The sequence below is a fragment of the Lepus europaeus genome, chromosome 12, assembly GCF_033115175.1.
Source record: "Lepus europaeus isolate LE1 chromosome 12, mLepTim1.pri, whole genome shotgun sequence".
In the NCBI taxonomy this organism is placed as follows: domain Eukaryota; kingdom Metazoa; phylum Chordata; class Mammalia; order Lagomorpha; family Leporidae; genus Lepus; species Lepus europaeus.
In genome coordinates, this window is record NC_084838.1 from 69,195,465 (window position 1) to 69,219,667 (window position 24,203).

The window sequence follows — 24,203 nt, forward strand, 5'->3', positions numbered from 1 at the left end:
ATTCCTCCGGGGGTGGGGGGAGGCACAGCTCACTATGGCCTCTGTTTACCATAATCCCAGAGCTTTATCCTAGGGAAGTCATTTATTTTAAATGCTGGTCGCTCCTGCACAGAGCTGCTGTATTAAATACAGAATGGCCAGCTAAATTTGAATTTCAGATAAACAATGAATGCAGTATAACTATGTCCCGTGCAATATTTTTGTGCTAAAAATGCATGAGACACCCTTACATGAACATATTTATATATATTTGTTTCATTTGTCTGAAACCCAGAGTTAGCTGGGTGCTCAACGTTCTTCCTCATCTTCACCTCAAGGGGTAGAAGAACCCTGGGGCTCAGATACAGAGATTGCCTAGTCCCGCATTCTCATGACCACAAAGAGGCAACGGAAGATTCCTAAAACCTCATAAACTTAGCTCCCTGAGTTCTTTGTGTTACCCACTAGGGACCGTGAGTTTTCACACATTTGTAAGGGGCCAGTGAAATTTTCTTCTTGAAGGTTGAGTACGACCTACTTACAGTCTAACTGAAACCAGGGCTGGCTTTACTTAGCATTGTAAGCTACCTTGGGTATCAAAGGTGTACAGCCCAGAAGCACGGCAGTGAGGCACCGTGGTCACCTTTGCGTCACAGCTCACCCTAACCATTGTGGGCAAGCAAAGTAAAGCAAAAATCCTCCAGAATTCGGGAGTCTGAGTGAGAGTCCTCAACCACTGAGGACTTAGACTAAATGACCACGAAGATCTCCTTCCCCATAACGTCCATGGGCTCCATTCCTTTCAGATGCTGACTCTGATCAACCAACAGAAGTTGGACAGTCATCAGTGGAAACAGGAGAAACAAAACAGAGAAAGACGCGTTGGGTCTTATCAGGTGAAACCGAGAGAGCCTTCATGAAAAGGAGGGAAAATGTAAACTGAGATCTGAATGACAAGGAGTTGGCTGTGAGGAGGCAGAGGAAGAACATTTCAGATACAGAAACAACCAGTGCAAGGCCTTGAGGCCGAACAGTAGAGCGTGACTTGGTCAGGGTTCCCAGAACTGAGGATGGCTCAGAGATTTTGTGCAAAGGCTGGGAAGGACACAAGGCCCTGGTGTCATGTCGCATCCAGCGCAACTCCATCCCGAAAATCAGGATTATGCCAGGTAACTCCCAGAAAGCCCTAGTGGTGAGTGCTGGTGTCCACCGAAGGCTGTGGTTCTGAGTTGAGAAGCCCATGGTTTGTACTAAGCTGCCTTCTATACATACTATGGCTCTGGATGATAGCAAGACCACAGAGAGGGTGAGTGGAGCTGGCCTGCACCTCAGGGCGAAGTCAGGTGCCTGGGCCTCGCTCGAGGCTGAGCTGAGCTGGGGGCCTCAGTAACTCAAGACCAGACCCAGCATGCTGGGGACACCGCAACCTCTCTGGGCACACACTCTCGAGCTTGTTTGTCCTTTGAAACTTAAGGTGTGAGTCCCAGGTAGATCCCATACAGGCCTCTCTTCAGGTGGCTGAGCGGTTTGCAGCTTCTGAGGTGGCTGGGATAAGCTGGGTGTAGCTTCATCAAATAAGGCTTCGTGGGAATCTCAACCTGAAAATCTCACATCTGATTTCCTGGGAGCCTTCTAGAATTTCCCTCTGGCTAGTCATTGTCCTTCAATGGCCACCCCAGAGCCAGGTCCTCCCCGTGACTGCCTTTCCTTCCCTAGCCTCAGGCTAACAGGAGGAGCTCTAGTCCAAACTGCCAGCGGTTTATCTGTTCAATCTATGTGGCCTTGGGTAAGCCTCGGTACCTGCATCTAAAAGAGAGGCCTTGTAGTGTCGGCCTCCTAGGTTGGCTGTGGGAGGATATAATGCTTGTGAATTGATTGATGTGGCATTGAGTGCAGAGCATGCTTGGCAACAACAGTGTGGACCATAGCTAGGAAGCTGTTTCCCACTATCCCTTTGGCCCAGCCCAGAGGTGCTGCAGCCCCTTTCCCTGCCCTTGCTCTTGCCCCTGAGTCTGAACTTGGCACCTGCTACACCTTGCCAGCCACTGACTGGTTCTCTTCTGCCACCTAGTGGGAAGTGGTCCCTTGTAACACAGGCCTGCATCCTGGGGATGGCTCTGATTTTTTTCAAAACTCAGGGCCAGAATCCTGTTTCCTCATCCTCCTGAGGCACTGAAAATGATGAGCCTTTGCTTTCTCAGACGCCCTAAAGACGTTACTACAAACAGGGCTTCGTGCTGCTGGCCTTTTGTAGGAAGAGGTGGTTGTTCAGCAGGCTGAGAAGTCTTCCTAGTTGTTGCAGTTTCTGAAGCAGGGCTGGGAGAGGGGCAGTGCTGTGTTCTCCAGGACTCCTGCTGGAGATTGCGGAAGGCTGCCAGGAGCTCCCTGCTCACTTACATGGGGAAGCTCCTACCACTTACCCATGCCCTGATGTTAGGGTCATGTCTGCTACACCCACAGGTCCTGGAGTTCCAGGAAGATGGCGGTTACATTTCTGTCTCTCCTTGCCTTGAACCATGGCTGGTACATGGTAGAAACTCAGTGGCCTCAACTGTTGCTCAGTGACTTAAAAAAAATGTTAGTTATTTGAAAGAGTTACGGAGAAAGCGGGAGAGACACACAGAGATCTTCCATCCACTGGTATACTCCCCAGATGGCTACAATGGCCAGAGTTGGGCCAGGCCAAAACCAGGAGCCAGGAGCTTTGTCTGGATCTCCCACATGCATGGCAGGGGCCCAAACACTTTCCCATTTTGCGCTGCTTTCCTAGGAGCATTAGCAGGGAGCTAGATCAGCAGTAGAACAACCACAACTCAAACCAGCACCTATGTGGGATGCTGGCATCACTGGCAGAGGTTTTACCCTCTATGCCACAATGCCAGCCCCATTATCTCTTTAAAAAAAGAGATTTATTATAGTGACTTTATAAGAAGCAGCATTATCAGAGAAAGTGGGATGATATTTCGGCATAAGGATAATTGTTGGCTTCAGTATATTTTCCTGTTTTCCATTTTGAAAGAAATCCTCCTCTCCCTGCCCAACCACCATCACCCGAAGACTCTCTCTCTCTCTCAGCAAGTATTGCTCTGAAGACTCAGTGGGGGATCAGGATGGGAAAGGACTTACTCACTGCTCACCGCACTTCAGCAGCTCCAATCGAGCTCCAGTGCAGCACGGAGAGGGAGGAAGACTCGGGGGTGCAGCCCTGAGAGTTGCGTGGGTCCTAATAGTGGCACCTGCAGGCACGCCGCAGTCTCTAGGCAACAAAGAACTGAAGAGGTTCGGAACGCTTTTGTCAGTAATCGGGGTTCTCAACAGCAGGCTGCCCCCGATCTCCCCTGTGTGTCTGGAGGCATGTTTTCCAGCCCTCCCTCCACAGTGGACAAGTCTAAATTTGCACAAAGCTTTGGTTTCCAAGGGCTGATGTTTTAAGATTCCTGCAACTTTTGTATCTAGGGAGAGTGGCAATTTTATCTGAGTCCTTTGATTCTGTTTAGGTAAAACAGGAGCATTTGGATCTCCCATAAAGCTCTGCTGAGTTTTGCCTTGCTGCGGGCACCCTAAAATACCTGAAAAAAGCCCCCAGACCTTAAGCAGATAAAAACTACTTGTAGGGGCCGGCGCCACGGCTCACTAGGCTAATCCTCCGCCTTGCGGCGCCGGCACACCGGGTTCTAGTCCCGGTCGGGGCACCGGATTCTGTCCCGGTTGCCCCTCTTCCAGGCCAGCTCTCTGCTGTGGCCAGGGAGTGCAGTGGAGGATGGCCCAAGTGCTTGGGCCCTGCACCCCATGGGAGACCAGGATAAGCCCCTGGCTCCTGCCATCGGATCAGCGCGGTGCGCCGGCCACAGCGCGCCAGCCGCGGTGGCCATTGGAGGGTGAACCAACGGCAAAAGGAAGACCTTTCTCTCTGTCTCTCTCTCTTACTGTCCACTCTGCCTGTCAAAAAAAAACAAAAACAAAAAAAAAAAACAAAAAACTACTTGTAGGCAAAAAAACAGGCTTTCCATGTGGGTGGAAATAACAAAGTAGCCCTTTAACATTGCTCCTTGTCCCTGGAAGGGGAGTTAGGCCATCTCCCCACCAAAGGTGAAATCTTAGGATTTTAAGAGTAATGTTGGGAGAAGAAGAAGAGGCAGAAATTGAAATTGTCCAAAGTCAGAGGCATGCTTTATGATTTCTTTCCGTCTACATCTGTAGGGGGAAACTGGATTGGTTAAGTCAGATTTTGTAAATCAGAGAATTCAATCCCAGTGTTGTGTTGTGTTTTGTCCTAAGAAAGTTCCATATAGTGTCTTTGATTTGTTACATTAAAAAATAATCCAGTTGCGGCTGGTGTTGTGGTGCAGTAGCAGGTAAAGCCAACTGCCTGTGACACCAGCATCCCATATGGGTGCTGGTTCGTGTCCTGGCTGCTCCACTTCCAATCCAGCTCCCTGCTAATGGTCTGGGAAAGCAGAAGGAGATGGCCCAAGTGTTTGAGCCCCTGCCACCCATGTGGGAGACCCAGATGAAGCTCCTGGCTTAGGCCTGGCCCAGACCTAGCCAACTCAGCCATCTGGAAGTGACCCAGTGGATGGAGGATCTCTCTTTCTCTGCTTCTCTCTCTCTCTGTAACTCTGACTTTCAGATAAATAACTCTTTGAAATATCATTTTTAAAAAAAGAATCTAATTGACAGCTTATCCAGTGACAAGGAGATCCAAGCTATGATTTTTGAGAATCACTGTCATGGGTTGGATAAATCCATCATCTCTGACAATTTGCTGGAAAACACACAGGAACCCGGAGAGGCTGGCCACGGGAGGGAAGTGGCCTGGTGGCTGGATCTCTGAGCAGCCTTCCGGTGTTTTGTCCCTGAGCTTATTTAGTTGGTCCAGCCCATCATCTGCTTGTGAGCCAATTATGGGAAGCTTCATAGGTAAAGGCTTAACTCCTATTTTTTTTTTTTCATTTTATTTGAAAAGCAGAGTTACAGAGAGAGGGAGAGATAGAGAAAGAGAGAGAGATCCTCTGTCTAATGATTCACTCCCCAGATGACTACAGTGGCCAGGGCTGGGCCAGACCAAAGACAGGTGCCCAAAACTCCATTCAGATGTCCCATGTGGGTGCAGGGGCTCAAGCACCTGGGCCATCTTCTGCTGCTTTTCCAGGTATACCAGCAGGAAGCTGGATCAGAAGTGGAGTTGCCAGGATTCAAAGTGGTGCTCACATAGGATGCTGGTGTTGTAGACAGCAGCCTAACTTGCTACATCACAATGCTGGCCCCTTGACTCCTAGTCTTAAAGAGGTAATGGTGACCCTCCAAGACCAACGTGGGAGATCCCCAAGGGGAAGGTTCCTGAGAGGACCAGCGGCAGGGCTGCCGGCCTCGGGGATTAGGGATGGATTTGATCAAGAGAACTAGCATGTTTCTTTTTGCCACTTGCTGCGCCTGTAAGTTTATGCCATCTCTTTGGGGATCAAAAGGAGGCAGCCCAGCCAGAGTATCAAGGGCACAGTGCCCAAGAGTGGCTGGCTGTGGTGGGGCCAGGGACCCACATCAGGCTCTGAGATTTTCCTGACGTTGCTTTGTGATTTCCCAGGGATCCCTCTGATGTTTGGTAAAGTCCTCGTGACATGTCAGCCCGCGTCAGCTCTACTATGAGGAGGCACAGCACCGTAACGAGGCACGGGACCAGCCCTCGACACCAGGGAAAGGCAGAAGCAGGAAGTACAGTGGGAGCTGTGAAAGGGAGGGAAAACCCACAGGAGCAGGGAACTCTGGGATCAGCCATCTCTCTGGCCAGAACTTCCTGCCAAATCTAGACTTCGGGAGTTTGGGTTTTCCTGTGGTGGATCATTGGTCCCATGCGGCTGGAAACACTGAACTAAAGTTCAGTCATTTCTTCATTGCAATTTCCTAACTTCCTTGATACATGGATGCACACTGTGAATCTTCAAGAGAAGTCACTTCCCAGTAGAGTTTCTCCAAGCATTTTATCAGCAAGGAAGCTCTCTCTGGCCTCAGTGCTCCAGCACACTTTGGGCCGCACCACTATGAGGAGTTGTTCTAGGTGCTATTCCTTGTGTGATTGGCCTGTTCCATGAAATAGTTAACAAAGAGCCTAAAGAGCAGTCCCTTTCCATAAAGAATTCAGTCCGTAAGTATTAATGTGTGTGTTCTTCCGAGTGCAGTGATTATGAATGTGGACTATTTAATTTCCTCCCTGGATCCCACAGCAGCAGCATCATATAATAATGATATAATGATATAATATGATACAATATTAATATATCATATACCATATAATAATAATAATGATGAGTGTCATCGTTATTCCCACTTTAGAGAAGAGGAGACTGGGGCGCATGAGCCTTAGATAACTAACTCAAGGACATACAGATGGTAACTGGCAAATAACCCGGCTCTCATTCTTAAACATGGTGCTTCCCCTGGGGCAACACTTTCCAGGAACTAAACACAGCGCAGCATAAGGCATCTTTAAGGACTGGCCAGGATCAGTTATTTACTTAGCAACATTGGTTCCAGGGACCCTCCATGTCCATTATTCCTTGCCCTTCTCAAGGGCTGGGCTCTGTCCCATTACCCTGTTCATTGTCAGTTGCCGGCATACAGTAAGGGTGCAACAGGTATTTCTTGAGTGAAATAATAAATGAAGAGATAAATATGCAACTGTTTCTGGTGATAAATAGAAACATTACCCAGATTCCCTGACCTCATTCGTAAACGTTTGTTGAGCACCTACAATGGGCCAAGATTGAGTTCAGCAGTCACCAAAACATGTTGAGTTGCTTTTAAAGCCCTTTCTGCACCTCTTCTGTTCTATGTCATATATGATTTTCCAAAGTATTGACAAACTTAGGCATAAATCTCTTTCTTGAATGAATTTCTCTACAATCAAAAATCATATTGGTTGCTTAGGGAGGGGGACACTGGGCTAGTGGTTAAGGTTTGGAAGGATAACTCCTCAAATTAAAGAATTGTATGAACTCATTGAGAAGCTGTGAAATGGGTACCTAATATAATGCTTATTGGATGAGTCACGCAGACATGCAGTGGGGCCACTTCTGAGTTCCAAAGATGGAAAGGGAGTGACCACCTTCTTAACGGCTTGTCAAGGTCACTGCCTGCTGAACACTCTTCCCAGCCCCGTGGTGGCTGTTTTGTGCTCCCTAAAGGACATAGACTAAACTGTGGGATGGTAACAGAACCCACCTCGCCCCAAGATTCTCGGCTTGCTCTTATCCCATGAAACATTAGATGAATGCAGTAGTAAAAGAGAAGCCAAGGGTTCGAGACATAAAATCTCTGCCATTTATTCGCCGTGTGACCCTGGATAGGTTATCTAACCTTTCTGAGTCTCAGATCAATTGTGAAATCAGAATAGCATTATTTTACTTAAGTAAAATTATTTAAGTCTTTCCAGGTTGCAAAGAAGAGATATACACAAGTGGCTTGAGCTGAGATAGAGAAGTGAATTGTTCAGAACGGGCCATTTCCGGTTTCACTGCTAACTGGGGCGGGCCTGTCTTCTTCCAGGAGGTGACTGCAGCTGCAAAGAACTCATCAGGAAAGGTGCCCACGGCTCCTGCCGAGACTTCTCGGACATCCTCATTGGGCTGACTTGTCACTCTCCAGAATGCAGTGCTGCTGCTGGGCAATGGTTTTCTACCAGGCCATCTCATGTCCATGGCTCTCTTTGGCTCAGGAAGGGTTTCCTGGTTCCCCCAATCAGAGTCACGGGGCTCAAGGAGCAGCAGTCATCTGGAGAGACAGCCCAAGGCTGCCTGCGCTTTGCAGGTGTATTAGTTTCTAGGGCTGCTGTAACACAGTCAGCAAACGGGGTGGCTTAAAACAGTAGAGATGTATTGTCCCAAAGTTCTAGAGGGCACAAGTTCACAACCAAAGTGTCAGCAGGGCCATGGCCATGCCCTCTCTGAAATCTGTAGGGTGGAATCCATCCTTACCTCTTGAGCTTCTCGGGTGCACTGACAGTCCTTGGCCTTCCTGGGTGTGTGGGTGCTTCCCTGTACTCTACCTCCAGGCCACATATCCACCTTCTCCCTGTGCATCTCCGTCTTCATGTGGTGTTTTCCTTTGTCTTATGATAAAGATACCAGTCATATTGCATTAAAAGTCTAGCCTACTCTAATAGGACCTCACCTCTTTAAAAACAAAAAGATATATTTATTTATATGAAAGAGATTCAGAGAGACAAGGAGAGACAGAAAGATTTTCCTCTGCTTGTTCTCTCCCCAGATAGCCACAATGGCCAGGGCTGGGCCAGGCTGAAGCCATGAGCCAGGAACTTCATCCGGGTCTCTCATACGGGTGCATGGGCCCAAACATCCTCTGCTGCCTCTCTGAGGCCATTAACAGGGAGCTGGATCAGAAGTGTAGCAGCCCACACATGAACTGGCCCCCATATGTGATGCTGGCATCTCAGGTAGTGGCTTTACCCGCTGCGCTACAATGCCAGCCCCAGACTTCATCTCAATTAATGACATCTACAGCTACTCTATTTCCAAATAAAGTTGCATTATAAGCTACTGAGGATTAGGCCATTAATATATTTTCAGGAGAACATAAATCAAACCATTAAAGAAAGTTTCACAAACTGTCCATATTCTTCCCAGGATGTTCAGTGGAAACTTTCCAAACTGGAAGGCAAAGAGGAAAAGGACTGTGAAGATCAGCGTGGGCTATGGAGCCATGGTGGACCCACACAGAAAGTGGAACGGCCATGTGACAGCAAAACCAGGAGAGGGAAGAGACAAAGGTGAGCCTTGCATGAGATGATGGATCACAGTGCCTGCCAGGTGTCCACGTGACATAAACTTGTCTTCCTGTAGTTCAGTGGTTCTCAAAGCATAGTCCTCCACGAGTGGCATCAGCAGCCCCAGGGACCAGTTAGAGAACCACACTCAGGCCCCGCTGCAGACCGACTGAACCAGAAACTCTGGGGATGGCATGCAGCCATCTGGGTTCCATAAGCCCCGCAGGTGACTCTAACACGAGGCCAAGTGTGAGAGCAATCTCTGACCTAAACAGAAGTGCAAGCTGATGGAGGAAACCCCTATGGTAGGCCCACCCACAGTCTCTGCAGAACAGCACAGGTCCTGGCCCACGTTCCCCAGTCCGCATGGGGTCTCCAGTCGGCTATAGGCTCATTGCCTCTGCATCCGCTGCTTTGGTCCAGGTCTACCTCACGGGAAATCTCTTGTTTGTTTGTTTGTTTGTTTTTCTTTCCTTCCCTCCAGTCAAGAGAAGAACTGCTATCCTGGGATTCACACGTCCCTCCTGGCTGGATGAGTTGCCATTTAATGACCTTGGCTCATCACGGACCTCTGGCAACTGGCTTGGCGCTCCTCTTTCTCCTCTGTCCATGCAGGCCAGTTCTGGCCCCCAGTTCCCTGCACCCAGGTCTGGCCGAGTCACTGTGCTCCTGCCCTTAGCCGCGGAGACTCCCTGTGTCCCTTGTCCTTCCTGCAGGACTCTGAGTCACCCATCTCTCCTCCCAACAACTCACTCTCGGTCCAAAGGCAGATGATTTGGGTTTTGTGGGTGCTTTGCTTTTGGTTTGGTGTTTTACTGCAGGAATGTGAAGTTTTTCCTAACTTATTCCTTCTCCTATGTTTATATGTGGCTCTGTGTACCATACCTGCCTCTTTTTCCTTCTCTCTGAAGACCTTTAAATGTTTCTTATAATCCAGGTCTACTAGGGACAAATTCTCTTAATTGTTGTCTGAGAAAATATTAATTTGTCCTTCACTTATGAAGGATTATACAGGTTGCAGAATTCTTGGTTGGTGAGGGTTTTTTGCCTCAATATTTTAAATATTTCACTTCATTATCCTTTTTGTTGCATGGTTTATGAAGAGAAATCAGATGTAATTCTTATCTTTGCTCCATATAGTGAGGAGTGTTTTGTGGTGTTTTGTTTGTTTGTTTGTTTGTTTGTTTGTTTGTTTTTTGAAAGGCAGAGAGACAGAGCGAGATCTCCCATCTGCTGGTTCATCACTTTCCCCAAATGCCCAAAACAGTTGGACCTGGGCCAGAATTTAACCTTGTCACCCACATGGGCAGCGGAGAACAAGGTACTTAAGCTATCGTTTGCTGCCTCCCAGAGTGTGCTTTAGCAAGAAACTCATATCAGAGCCATGACTCAAGCCCAGGCCTCCAATATGGAGTGCAGGCATCCCAAGTGGTGGCTTAACTGCTGCATGAAACACCTTCCCCCACTCTGAATTGTTTTTTTTTTTTTCTTCTTCTTCTTTGAGAGGCAGAGTTACAGAGAGAGAGGGAGAGACAGAGAGAAAGGTCTTCCATCCGTTGGTTCACTCCCCAAACGGCCACAACGGCTGAAGTGGGGCAGATCTGAAGCCAAGAGCCAGGAACTTCTTTCAGGTCTCCCAGATGAGTGGCAGGGGCCCAAGCACTTGGGCCATCTTCCACTGCTTTCTCGGGCCATAAGTAGAGGGTTGTATCTGAAGAAGAGCAGCCAGGACACAAACCGGTGCTTAAATGGGATGACAGCACTGCAGGTGGAGACAGCCCACTACACCGCAGTGCTGGCCCTCATCCTGGTTTATTTTAAGACTTTTGGGGAGCCAGTATTAGGGCAGTATTATGGGTTAAGTTGCAGGTTGTGATGCCAGCATTCCTTTTTGGAGCACCTATTCAAGTCTTGGCTGTTCCCCTTCCAATCCAGCTTCCTGCTAATGTGCCTGGGAAGGCAGCAGAAGATGGCCCAAGTTCTTGGGCCCCTGCCACTCATCTGGGAGAACAGGATGGACTCCCTGATCCCTCTTTTGTTCTGGTCCAGACCTGACTGTTGTAGCCATCTGGAGAGTGAACCAGCAAATGGAAGATAATTCATATTTCTCTCTCTCTCTCTCTTTGCTTTTTAAATAAATAAATATGTAAATCTTTTAAAGAAGTTTCTTTCTCTATCTTCAAGTTTTCTGTGGTTTGCATATAGTATGCCTAGATGGGATTTTTATTTTTTTTTGCTTGATTGGTTGTTTATTGCATTTATCCTGCCTGATGTTCTCTGAGCTTCCCGGATCTGTGGTTTGCCGTCTGACATTAATTTGGGGAAACTCTTAGCCATTTCTCCCTTATTGCTTTCCTTGCCTTCTGGTTTCCCAAGACAGGAGTGCTCCACCTTTGGTGGCTGCCCTGGAGCTCCTCTGTAGTACATCCTCTTCTTTTCGGTCCTTTACCCCTACCCCTTGCTTCACTTGTGGAAATTTCCAGTGACATATCCTCAGGCTCAGAACCTTTCTTCAGCCTTGTCTAGTCCATCCAAGGCATCCACTTCTGTGATGTATTCTGGATCTCTAACACTAATTTCTGATGATTTCTTAGAATTCCCATTTCTCTGTTTATTTTTTTAACTTTTTTTTTTTTTGACAGGCAGAATGGACAGTGAGAGAGAGAGACAGAGAGAAAGGTCTTCCTTTTGCCGTTGGTTCACCCTCCAATGGCTGCCGCGGCTGGCGCGCTGTGGCCGGCGCACCGCGCTGATCCGATGGCAGGAGCCAGGGGCTTATCCTGGTCTCCCATGGGGTGCAGGGCCCAAGCACTTGGGCCATCCTCCACTGCACTCCCGGGCCATAGCAGAGAGCTGGCCTGGAAGAGGGGCAACCGGGACAGAATCCGGTGCCCCGACCGGGATTAGAACCTGGTGTGCCAGCGCCGCAAGGCGGAGGATTAGCCTAGTGAGCTGCGGCACTGGCCTATTTTTTTTTAACTTTTATTTAATGAATATAAATTTCCAAAGTACAGCTTATGGATTACAATGGCTTCCCCCCTCCCCATAACTTCCCTCCCACCCGCAACCCTCCCCTTTCCCGCTCCCTCTCCCCTTCCATTCACACCAAGATTCATTTTCAATTCTCTTTATATACAGAAGATCAGTTTAGTATATATTAAGTAAAGATTTCAACAGTTTGCCCCCACATAGCAACACAAAGTGAAAAAATACTGTTGGAGTACTAGTTATAGCATTAAATAACAGTATACAGCACATTAAAGACAGAGATCCTACATGATACTTTTAAAAAATTGATTAATTTAATGCCAGGTTGTTTTTTGTTTTTTGTTTTTTTTTTCATTTTCAAGAGTCTTTAGCTTATTACTCATAGTTGTTTTAAATTCCTCATCTGATAATGCCAACATTCGTGCCATATCTGACTTTGGTTCTGATACTTGCTCTGTCTCTTCAAACTATTTTTTGCATCTTAATGGGCCTTGTAATTTTTGTTGAAAGGCAGACATGGGAACAGGCTTAGTGGGTTAGACTGCTGCTTGGGATGCTTGCATCCATACAGGAGTGTCAGTTCGGGTTCTGGCTGCTCTGCTTCTGATCCAGCTTCTTGCTAATGTGTCTATTAGGCAGCAGATGATGGCCCAAGTACTTGGGTTCCTGACACTGACCCCAATGGAGTTCTCGGCTCCAGGCTTCAGTCTGGCCCCGCCCTGGTTGTTGTGGGCATTTAGAGAGTGAACCAGCAGATGGAGGATCCCTCCACCCTTTCTCCCTGTGTCTTTCTGTGTCACTCTGCCTTTCAGGTAAATGAACCTAAGCAACAAATAAATGTTTTCTTTTTTTTTTTAATTTCACTGAAAAAAAAATTTTTAAAGTAAAGGCAGGCAGGATGTCCTGGGTAGAAGCAACTGCTACAAATAGGCCTTTAGGGATTCGGTAGTAAGAGGCCTTCCAGGGAGGAGTCTGATAGCACCGTAGGCCTCAAGGTGTTAGTGATCCTGTCCTGGACTGTAAACTTCATAGAGGCTGCATAGTCCTTCCCTCCTAGCATGAAATCGGGTGGTAAAGGGGTTGGAGCGGATGGGGTGGTAAAGGGGTTGGAGCGGGACACTCTCCTCCCGGGCCAGTGGGGCTCTGATAAAGCCCCAAGAGGCTGGGCTCCGGGGAAACAGCTTCTCTTTAGGGCAGACCTTGGTCTGAGGAACAGAATGCTCTGGAGTATTTCGAAATGACTCTTCCCCCTCCGCTTCCTCCAGGGCACAGAGGCTGTTTTCCCACCTTTCACTGTGAGGACCTGGGAGAGCTCCTGGAGATAAAGTCAGTGGACCCCCTGGAGGTTTTTACGCTCAGATTTACCAACACCACACCTGTCAGTTCCGGCTGAGGCTGCTCCTGGCTGGCTCCTGCAGAGGTCTCTGCTCCGCTGAGCTGTGATTCTGCGGATCACCCCACTCTGTCATTCAGAGAGCAGCGGTTCCCCCTGAGACGTCACTCTCGCAAAGAGCGAGGACGGCTTGTGGACTTTTCAGGTTGTGCAGCTTTTTACTTGTCATCGGGCTGGGCTGATCACTCCCAACTCCCTGCACACCAGACTGGAAACAACAAGGCTCTCCTCACATTCACCAGCTACAGGTTCGAAGCTGATGATTCTCATGTTGTAACACTTGAAATATTTCACCTTATTACCGATCCTGATTATTCTGCACGAGTAACCACGGCTAACACATTTCTCTCCCGAGGTCTCAGTTGCTTCACCTGCAAGGTGGGTAGATTCTGGTGGGGACAGCTGGAAAGAGCGATCTCCAAGGGGCCTCCCAGGTCTAACACCTGTGATTCAATCCTGCACCTACACAAAGCCTAATAGGGCTCCATGTCCAGCAAATACTAATCTGTGGTTACTGCTGTGAGCCCTTCACATGCCCTCAAGGCCAGTGCCAATCACAATGTGTTGTTCCTTAGAGAAGTCATGGTAGGCAGCACTTGCCATGCAGTATCTACCACATTCGGCCGGTCTCCAAAACATGGGTCCCAGCCTGACAAAGCAGAAAGCCTGCAGCCCTAATACTCACGCCTGCACTCAAGAAGGAAACATCGATGAGAGCAAAAAGCACGACCAGTGTTTCCCAAAGATGGGACTGGGCTGTGGCATAGCAGATCAAGCCTCAGCCTGCAGTGCCGGCATCCCAAGTGGATGCTGATTCAAGTCCCAGCTACTCCACTTCCGTGTAATACAGCTCTCTGCTAATGTACCTGGGCAAGCAAGGGAACATGGCCCAAGTGCTTGAGCCCCTGCACCCACATGGGAGACCCAGAAGAAGCTCCTGGCTCCTGGCTTTGGCTTGGCCCAGCCCTGGCCATTGCAGCCATTTGGGGAGCAGATGGAAGATATCTCTCTCTCTCTCTCTCTCTCTCTCTCTCTTTCTGTGTGTGTGTCCCTCTTTCTCTGTAACTCTGACTTTCAAATAAATAAGTCTTAAAAATAAATATCTTCAAGAATACCTTCTGAACTCTATACCATTTGAAAGCTCTCCATTCCTCTTAACAAGTTCTTAAAAATGAGAGAGCAGTAAGAACCTTGCATAGAAGGAAGCAGTGGGATGTTTGTCAAGCAGCATGGTGTGAATGCGACTATCATATCTGACTGATTCTGAGGAGAGCCCTATCCTGTACAGACACTGCTCTGCTATTTGGAGCTGATTTTTTTAAAAAAAGATTTATCGTTTATTCAAGAGGCAGAGCCAGAGAGAGAGAGTGCCAGAGAGAGAGGTCTTCCATGCACTGGTTCAATTCTCAGACTGAAGCCAAGAGCCAGGAGCTTCATCCGGGTCTCCTACATGGGTGCAGGGGCCCAAGGACTTGGGCCATCTTCTACTGTTTTCCCAGGCCACCAGCATGGAGCTGGACTGGAAGAGGAACAGCCAGGGCTTGAACTGGCGGCCCCTATGGGATGCCCCTATGGGATGTGCCAGAAGTGGAGGATTAACCCACTATGCCACAGTGCTGGCCCTCTGGAGCTGACTGAGACCATGCTGAGTCCAGGACTAGGAAGGTCTCCCTAGGCTGGACTCAAACACTTGCTACCAGAGTGTGAATTAGCCCAATTTCCCAATTTTCAAGAGAGTGATTGGGCCATATGTGTCAAAAGCCTTAAAAAATGTGCCTCCTTTTGGGTTAGTGATGAAGAGATGGACAGATATTTGGTTAGAGCTTCTAGTCCCCAAATCCCTAGCTTTCTGCACACATGGGTACCAGAGGGACACAGGCATTGGGGACACTCCTGGCAAAAGCATAGCATTTGCTGTTGGCTAGCTTTTGGCTCAAAACCCTTTTTTTTTTAAAGGTTTATTTATTTATTTGAAAGTCAGAGTTACACAGAAAGAGAGGCAGAGAGAGAAAGAGAGAGAGAAGTCTTCAATCCGCTGGTTCACTCCCCAGTTGGCCGCAATGGCTGGAGCTGTGCTGATCTGAAGCCAGGAGCCAGGAGCTTCCTCCAGGTCTCCCATGTGGATGCAGGGGCCCTAGGGCTTGGGCCATCTTCTACTGCTTTCCCAGGCCATAGCAAGAGCTGGATCAGAAGTGGAGCAGCTAGGTCTTGAACCGGTGCCCATATGGGATGCCTGCACTGCAGGCGACAGCTTTACCAGCTATGCCACAATGCTGGCCCCCAAAAATCCTCTTTGAAATTTCCAGACCTGTTGAGAGCTGTGCCCATACTTCATGGCAGACCAGAGTCAGGAGAGGGAACTTCAAAGAGAAAATAAAGTTCCTCCCTAAGGCGTTGAGCAAAACTGAGACTAAGCTCCTGATTCCTAGATTTTTCCAGGTAGCCTTCTGATGGGAGGTAGCCTCAGGTCCATCTTGCCATCTCAGGTTCTTAGAAGAGAGACCCAAAAAGCCCTCCCTTCCTCCAGGGATAGCATCCCTTTCTCCTGAGAACCCACCTCCCAACTTTGAGCTGTTGTGGGAGTGTTTGTATTCTGATAGAACCTGCCTTCCTGGGGTGGTTGGTTGGTTGGTCCATGGTGAGGACCTGACGTCACTCAGCTTTCTAGGCCCTATTCCCCTCGGAACCCCACTGCAGCCCTGCCCTCCTGTAGTCCGCTTACCTGTGCTCCTCTGGATACAGAAGAGGCGCCACTCTTCCGCCGGCTGACTCATCCTTTTGCTTCAAGTCATAAGAGATGGGTCTCTAACAGGGCAGGCGAGCAGCCTCGGCACAGGATCTACCATAGCGCAGAGAAAGCCCCACGGGAAACAGTGCTTTCAGCCTCTCCCCACTGACAGCCTCACTGTTGAGCCCCATGTCCTGATGACGATTTTGCCTGAATCGCTCCCGCTGCCCTACCCCTCCTCCTCCTCTTCACTCCCAAGGAGCCCTGGAAGGGGAGCTTTGAGTTCTCCCTAGTGGAGGAGAATATAGAAACTCAGTAACAGGTCTGTTTAGGATTTCAACCTCAGGACAGAGGTGAAAACACATAGTAAGTACAAAAGGTGCATTTGGCCGAGAGTTAAGATGTCCGCATCCTGTATCGGAGACCCTGGGTTTGCATCCTGCTCTGGCTCTAGATTCCAGCTTCCTTCTGGTGCAGTTCCTTGTAGGCAGTGGTGATGGCTTAAGTAATTGGATTCCTGCCACCCATGTGACAGATATGGATGGAGTTCCGGGCTCCTGGCTTCAGTCTGGCCCAGCCCCAGCTGTTGTGGGTATTTGAAGAGTGAATCTGTGGATTAGAATGTTATCTCTCCTCTCTCTCTCTCTTTCTCTCTCTCTCTTTCTCTCTCTCAGTGTGTGTATATGTGTGTGTATCTCTCTGCCTCTCAAATAATAATAATCTTTAAAAATTAAAGTGCATGACTTCATTACTATAGCTGTAAAAAAATTGGAAATAACCTGAATGTCTAATAATGATTCAAAAAGCATGGTCCAGGTCTCCACCAGGATGCTGTGCAGTGAGTATATAAAATAAAATGCTACCCCAAGAACACATCAAAGTGATCCTTTGAGTTTCTTCATTATGTTTTTCTGTATTTCCTAAGTTTGTAATGAACACATTTTAATTTTCTCAGTTTGTTGTTATATTTGAGCATATTTGAGCATCAGAAAATCAGGTTTCTATCTCTGCTGTCAGTCTTTAGTCTTTTTGCCCTCAGTCTTTCCCGGGTGGTCGCGAGACCAGCAGTGATCATGAGGCCCCGTTTTCTGCCATGTCATTGAAGTAACACCCTGACAGTGGGGACTTCAGTTTGGAGCACCTGAGACTCCATCTTGAGAAAGCACGCCCTGCCCGGCACTGTGAGACTCTGGTCTGAAACTATGATCTAAAACACTTGGACAATAGCAGTCCACTACATCACACTTGGCAAAGCATAGAAACCCCCTAGCATGATCGCTCAAGCTTAAAAACAGGCTGCGCCTGGGTCAATGATACTATTGTAATTTGTCTATGTCCTACATATGATTTAGGCCAATACCTGGATTAATGCCAAGATTATAATTGAAATTGTTAAGACTGTAACTGATAATGTGAAGACTATACTTGATAGTAGTTTTGCATAGGCTTTAGGTCAGCTTGACCCCAATCACTGTGTACTCCCACTCCTGTTTTTGTGTTGCTTTGGGCTTTGGGGTCGAGAGTTCTTTAGGGCAGGAGCCCACTCTCCACCGCCGGCAATAAAGGACCATCACATTTTATCAGTGTGTGGTGCTCCTGTTTGCACTCACTGAGGCACAGGTACAGCATCACTCCCTGCAGAGCACTGCTCTGGTCACCCGCCGCCCTGGAGTGTAGCTGGGCCTGGCTGGCTGGGGGCAGCTGTACCCCCCTGGGGGGCAGGGTCGGTTCTTCAGCTGCCTGTCGGCTTTGGCAGCCACACTGGCAGCCAACCTTTCCCGTGTGCTTCTTTGCAGTCCCCAGACTACCTGAGGTAACCCTGCTGCTCCTTCTACTTGCTTTATTCCACTTTTTTTTCCCCAGCCAAGGCAGGGAGCTTATAGATTCTTGCAGTCCCTCTGCTGTAACACAGAAACCAGGGAGCTGATGTCTCATCACAGTCTCGGCCCAAAATCATGAGCGTGGCCGCACAGGGAACACAGAGGGCCTGGGATGGAGGGGACAGGCTGTTGGCCTGCCTGCTGCTGTCTGAGCACATGACCCGCACAGGCCTCTCCTCCGAGCTCTGTGCTTTTATCTGCGTGTGTAAACCACGACACAGGGAGGAAACACGCAAGCGCAGGTGCCTTTGCTGATGAAAATTCTCTGGGTCAGTCACTCCAGAGAACATGACTAATCACAAAAGCTAACCTCGCTACATGCCAGACGCAATCCTAAGTGATTCTTATATACAAACTCGTTTAACATTCAGAACAACCTTGAGAGGCAGGCCCTTCCTCCTTGTCATCATTGCTTTTTGGCAGATGGGGAAACTGAGGCATAAGGGGCTGAGTAACGTGCCCAAGTGCACGTGCTGGGACGTGGAGGGCTGGGGCTGCAAACCCAGCTGAACTGACGCCAGTCAGCACAGGGCATTGACCACTGTGCTCTGCTGCCTCCCCGTGACACAGATTTCGCTCACCGGTCTTCCTCCTAAGCCTGGCAGAAGAGGTCAGGTGAGGATAGTAACTCCTGGGGAAACTGCAGAGTGTGTGTGTGTATATATGTATATATATATATATACATATATACACATATATATGGAACATTTAAAGGACACACTGCACTTAAGCGTATGTACCTACAAATTAACTCACTCGGCTCTCAGTCCATTCTTGTAACCCATTTTACAGATGAGGGCAATGAGGCTCGGGCAACTTGTTCAACTTGCTGAAGGGCCTAGGGCTGGAACAAGAGCAGGAGATGCAGCACGGACATGCCTGCCCTGCTGTTCCTGGTCTCCGCCCTCTCCTCCCACATCTAGTCATCTCGTCTCCTGACTTGCTCAGCACCAGTCACATTTGTGGTGGGAAAAACAACTTGAATAACTCTACTAATTCAAATCAAGTGTTTCAGGCTTAAATACCCAATTTGCAAGGTAGGTTTCCTTATTTTCCATGTCTCCAGTTCTAAGAAATTACAAATTCCACCAGCCCTGACCTAAATCAGCCTTTTAGAGTGAGAGACAGAGACAGAGACAGAGAGAGAGAGAGGTGGAATAAGCTTTATGCAAATGACCTTGAGGGCATCTAGGCATCTGGCACTCCAGACTGTCATCATGTCACCATCTTTTCACAGAGCATTCTTGCCCAGCCTTGAGGAGCAACTCTGAGAAGCTACGGAGTAGAACCTTGATCACCCACATCTAATAGATTCTGTTCAGTCTGAAAATCAAAGTGGTACCTGAGATCAGCCTATAACAGCACAGTCTCTGCTACAAAAAGGTACGAAAGAAAGATTCACCCATAATCAAACCCCCAAATCTGTAGGGCTTTCATTTTCATGAATTCCTTTACAGTCTTTTCTATATGTAGCAAATATGCTACATAAGGCATTTCTCACTTCCATAGCCAGTTCTGTTGATGGTGGATGCACAATGGTAGGAGCACAGGTGGGAAGAAGAGGTCATGTCACCAGAGAGACAAAGGGGCTAGGGACTGGCCAAGCAAACCTCTCACCAGCACCAAGGGCTCCCCTGAGAACTGCTTTAGCCCCTCTAAGGGCATGTCCCCAAAGACCTGGGGAACTCCCACTGGCCCCACCCCCTAACATTGCCACACTGGGGACCAAGCTTCCAACACAGGAATCCTATAGGTCAAGTGACATTGAAATCATAGCATATGCCTGTGTGTAATAGCATGGCTACATTTTTGAAGACTGTTTTTATTCATTTATATGTTATCATATAACAATCACATGATAAAAATGTCCATAATTTCTTCTACTAAAAAAAATTATTCTAGAAGCAACACATGTTTACTGCCAAAAACTTGGGAAATAGGACATTCAGCCCTGCACTTAAGACACCCACATCCCGTATCAGGGTACCCAAGTTCAATTCCCAGCTCCAGCACCTGACTCCAGCTTCCAGCTAATGCAGACCCTGGGAGGCAGAGGTGATGGCTCAAGTAATTGGGTTCCTGCCACCCATGTGGGAGACCTAGATTGCGTTGCTAGATCTCAGCTTCAGCCCTGCCCCAGCCCTGCTGTTGCAAGCATTTGGAAAGTGAACTATCAGATGGAAACTCTCTGCCTCTCTCTCTCTCTGCTTCTCAAATTAAAAAAATATAATTAAAACTTGGAAAATGCAAAGAGTAAGGAAGAAAATTTAACTCATTACTAACTTCAGAACCCAGATATAATACTTGCTAATTTTCTATTGTATTTTCTTCTAAACTTATTTGCATATGCATTTTGAAGTATAATTTGGCAGCATTGTGTATATGCATAAATGTGTATATAATTTTTCTTTTATCTTTATATAAAGAAATATTTTCTTTGTCCTGCCAATCATTTTTAGTGACTGCATCATTTTTAATCTAGCAGATGTACCGTAATTTACTGTCTCATTTCTGGATGGTTGGTCAATTGTGTTGCAACATCTTAGTAACTACAGATTTTTTTCTTGTATTAGTTTTTCCCCATGAAACTGCTCTCAGGAGAAAGAGAATTAGGTCAAAGGTTAGGACCTCACATGCTATCTGGAGCAGCCTGCTACCCTGCAGGAAAGGTGTTGTCGTAGTCATTTGGATACTCTGAGTAAGCTGGGCTCACCATCAACACATACATTTGGTACCCACAGTTGCTTGTGGCTATTTGCCCGATTGGTATTGTTAAGGTGTTTTCATGTACCCACAGATACACACACAGAAAACAGTTACCACTGAGAAGTCCAATGGGCCTATCATAAAAACTGTGGATCTGTGGTGCTAGACTCGTCTCCCAACGTCTGCGGCCACCAGAGGGAGGACGTGCAGCAGTGGCTCCCAGCTTCATGCGTCCCTCATTCATTCTATCTTAAGGTACAGCTGGCCCAGCGTGGGAGCCCTAAGGAGGCCTGGCACAGAGCCCCTGACTGTGTGCTCACTGCCGGTGAACTTCATGCCTAAAATACTAATGGTGCTTTTACCCCATGTCTAAGTGCTGTCTTTATAAACTTAATTTGAGCTTATTTAACATCTAAGAAGTCTTTCCCCAGGTTTTAAGTAGTATGGTATTCAGACCCGTGTACAAAGGGTTTATGATGTTCCCAGGGCATTTCTAAGGCCACATTTACATTTAGCTGGGTCTGAATGTTTATTTATGACCAACATGCATAAGTATACATGTAGCTGTGTAGTCTGGTGTCAAGCTGATAAGTAGTAGCCACTCAATAAGTTACTGTGCCTCTCTGTACTGAGCATCAGCCATCGGCAGGCCTTGCTTGTTAGAGAATGAACATATTTCTTCATTAAAGCGAGAGGCCGTGGAAGGCTTTGAGATAGTTCTGTCAGGTAGGCAGCAAATGCCAAGCGCAGGTGCCTCCACTTGCCTCTCTCCCCAGCCGCAGCAGACACTGCAGACTGATCATAGGTGTTTCCCATTGAGCCTGCACGCAGCCCCAGAATCCTCTCGGTATAAGACGTGGCCTGTTTGCCACTTCCCCGCCAGGGGATTAGAGCTTCTTTCTACTTTGTCTCGAGGAACGGCTGCAGGACTTCCAGGTAAGTCGTTCAATTCCTCTGTGCCTCTGTTTACACATCTGTAATAGGAGGCTCGTGGCTTCCCCTGACCCACACAGCTATAGGGGGAGCTGGTTTGAATGTTGAAATAAAGCCAGGGCCCTCCAAGGCGGTAGCAAGCCTTCCCAGGGTTCCCAACAGAGAAAGTAGTGTGCTTGGCTGTTCAGAGCAGAGAAGAGCCTATGTCGAAAGGACTTTCTTCTTAGGAGTAAAGAGCAGGAAGAGAGAAAAGGAAGCGAAGTGGGAGGACGCGGCTTGGCGTCAGAGGCAGTGCATTCGAGTCTCGCTCCTGCCTCTTGGCAGTCAGAGTTGGGGACGTGTTAGTAAACTGGGCGGCACACGGCCAACAGGGCAGACCAAGTCCGCCTGGGGGGCCACTGAAAGTGTGGAGGGAGTTTATGCCTGCAAGAGAGCCGAGTGCGCGGCCAGGCCCGAGTAGGGACTTAGTGGGCTCCACAGCTTGGAGCCGGCCGTGTCTTCCACGGCACAGAGAACTGGGATTCGCTCTTCTCGTCCATCTCTACAGCGCATGCCCACTCAGGGCTGAGCAGGAAGTGTGTGCCGTGTTGCTGAACGTTTCTATGACCTTGAGGCCCCCACGAGAGGAAAGAGGGCCACAGTGCATGACGAGATGTGAGCTGCTCCCCAGAGCCCAACTTGCCCCCAAGTTCTAGCCCATTTAGCTTGGAGTCTTGCAGGTATTTCTGCTTGCAAGTCTGATTCTTCAGCTCTGGGGTGGGGCTTCCCTGTGCTTACAGGCAGCTGTGGGCCGAAGAGTGAGCAACAGTGCGTGCAGGTGTGCCGGGCACAGGGCAAAAGGCTGGGAGGCGTGAAAAGCGCCGTTGAGGTTCCTATCAGTGAGCCAGGGGCTCTGGAATGTTCTGTCGGCCTTCTTTCTGCATGCCCAAGCCCTACTCATCCTTGTCGGGCCACCTCAACATCCTACCCTCCTGGGAGGCCCTGCGGGGCTTCATCCACTCCTCTTTTGCTGCACTGGTCAGCTCTGGGACTTGAGTTCGAGTCACACCTGTGTACAGACGAGCCTTCACCTCTTGTTATTCTTACGCCTCCGGTTTGGGCTCCAGGCACTGACTCAGAGACCTCTGTGTCACACTCTTTGCTGCCTCTGGAAAACTCCCGTTGACCAACCCAGGGTCTGCTGCCCTGATCCCTGGCAGGTGGATGCACCTGTGAGCACAGGCACTTTGGCCACCTGCAGTGCGGTCCTTCGGTCCTCTGCCTTCTGCTTAGTCGGTCAGTTCTGCCGGGGCGGACTTGTCTGGGCTCCTGCTGTGTCCCAGGCATCTAAAGCCAGAGCGAGAATGTGGAGGTGCTCAAACGTCTGCTGGCTAACGGTAAGTTCTCCTTTCTAGACACTGAGCCCCTTGGGGATGGGGACTGTAACTGCGAAGTTCTTGAACCCTCTGCTGCACGTATCACAATGTGTAGGCTAGCGCTAGGTGCTCAGTGAATGCTTGATGAATAATGAAGTGCATGTCTTGTCAGATGGACTGGTCTCAGTCAAGACTACAAAATCAAGGGATGATGTGCTGAGTATCTTCTAGATCCCCTGGCTGCAGGCATGCTCTCTACCCATGCACACACTGTTTAGTATTCAGAAGGCTGACCCTTGACAGACTGGCGTGACAGGTTAGTTTGCCCTCTGGTTGGATGCAATCCATGGAGTCACCAGTAGAGGGAGAGAGTAGAGTGAAGTCAAACTGTTGCTCCTCATTATTAGGGGATCCTGTATTTGCAAATTGGTCTACTTGCTAAAATCCATTTGTAACCTTGAAACCAATGACACATTTGTGGTCATTCACCGACACGTCGAGAAGAGAAATGTCACGTGATGTGCATGTGCCCCTAGCTGCAACTGGACAAGGTGATACTCTGCCGCCTTGTTTCAGCTCTCACACTGAGAAATGTTCTTTGCATGGTCTATTTAGCGTCCTATTTTTCACACGTTGTGCTTTTCAACAGTGATTTTGATGTTGAAAATGCCCCCCAGGAGTAGGAATGAAATTAATGAAGTGCTACCTCAGGTTCCTAATCCCGAAAAGGCTGTGATGTGCTGTAGGGAGAAAATAACTTGTGTTACCTAAGCTTCAGTCAAGCATGTGTTACAGTGTTGTTGGCCATGAATTAGCGGTATACATTAAGTAAGGTGTCTTAAAGCAAAAACACACGTGACACAGGTTGTGTATTCATAGGTTGAGCATGTGACCAGAGACTCCCGGGGCCCTAACCTTGTACTTCCCCTAGGAGCAGTGGTTCAGTAATCACTAATTCAGCATTTACAGCAACCCTACAGAAGGTAACTACGGTGAACAGCAAGAATTGACTATTGATCCTGCAGGCTGGCTTCTACCTAATGGGTTGGCATTGGCTTGGCATTGGCTTGGCTCCATCTACAAGAGGCCACAGGTTCAAAGAGTGTGGCTTCTCCAGAGCTACAGCTATTGTCTTGGGGGCGCTCTCTCCTCATTCCCTTAGGCCTCAGGATGGCGATAGGTACCCATCAATGTCAGCCTATGTGCTGTATCCCCTGCCCATACCTTTGTCAATAGTCCCTTCCTTAAAGTCTTTTTTACCCCACTTTTAAATGCACCATCTGTTTCCTCCTCAGAATTCTGACTAATCCGGATAGTTGATGGAAAATTCTAGCTGTTCTCTTCCTAGCACCTAGAAACAGACATAAGCGTGGCCTCCTCTCCTCCCCCCGGCCCCAGTCAGCCTGCCTGAAGGACACATTGTCCTGACTCTGGTGCAGTTCTGTTCTGCGTGGTCCCCTGA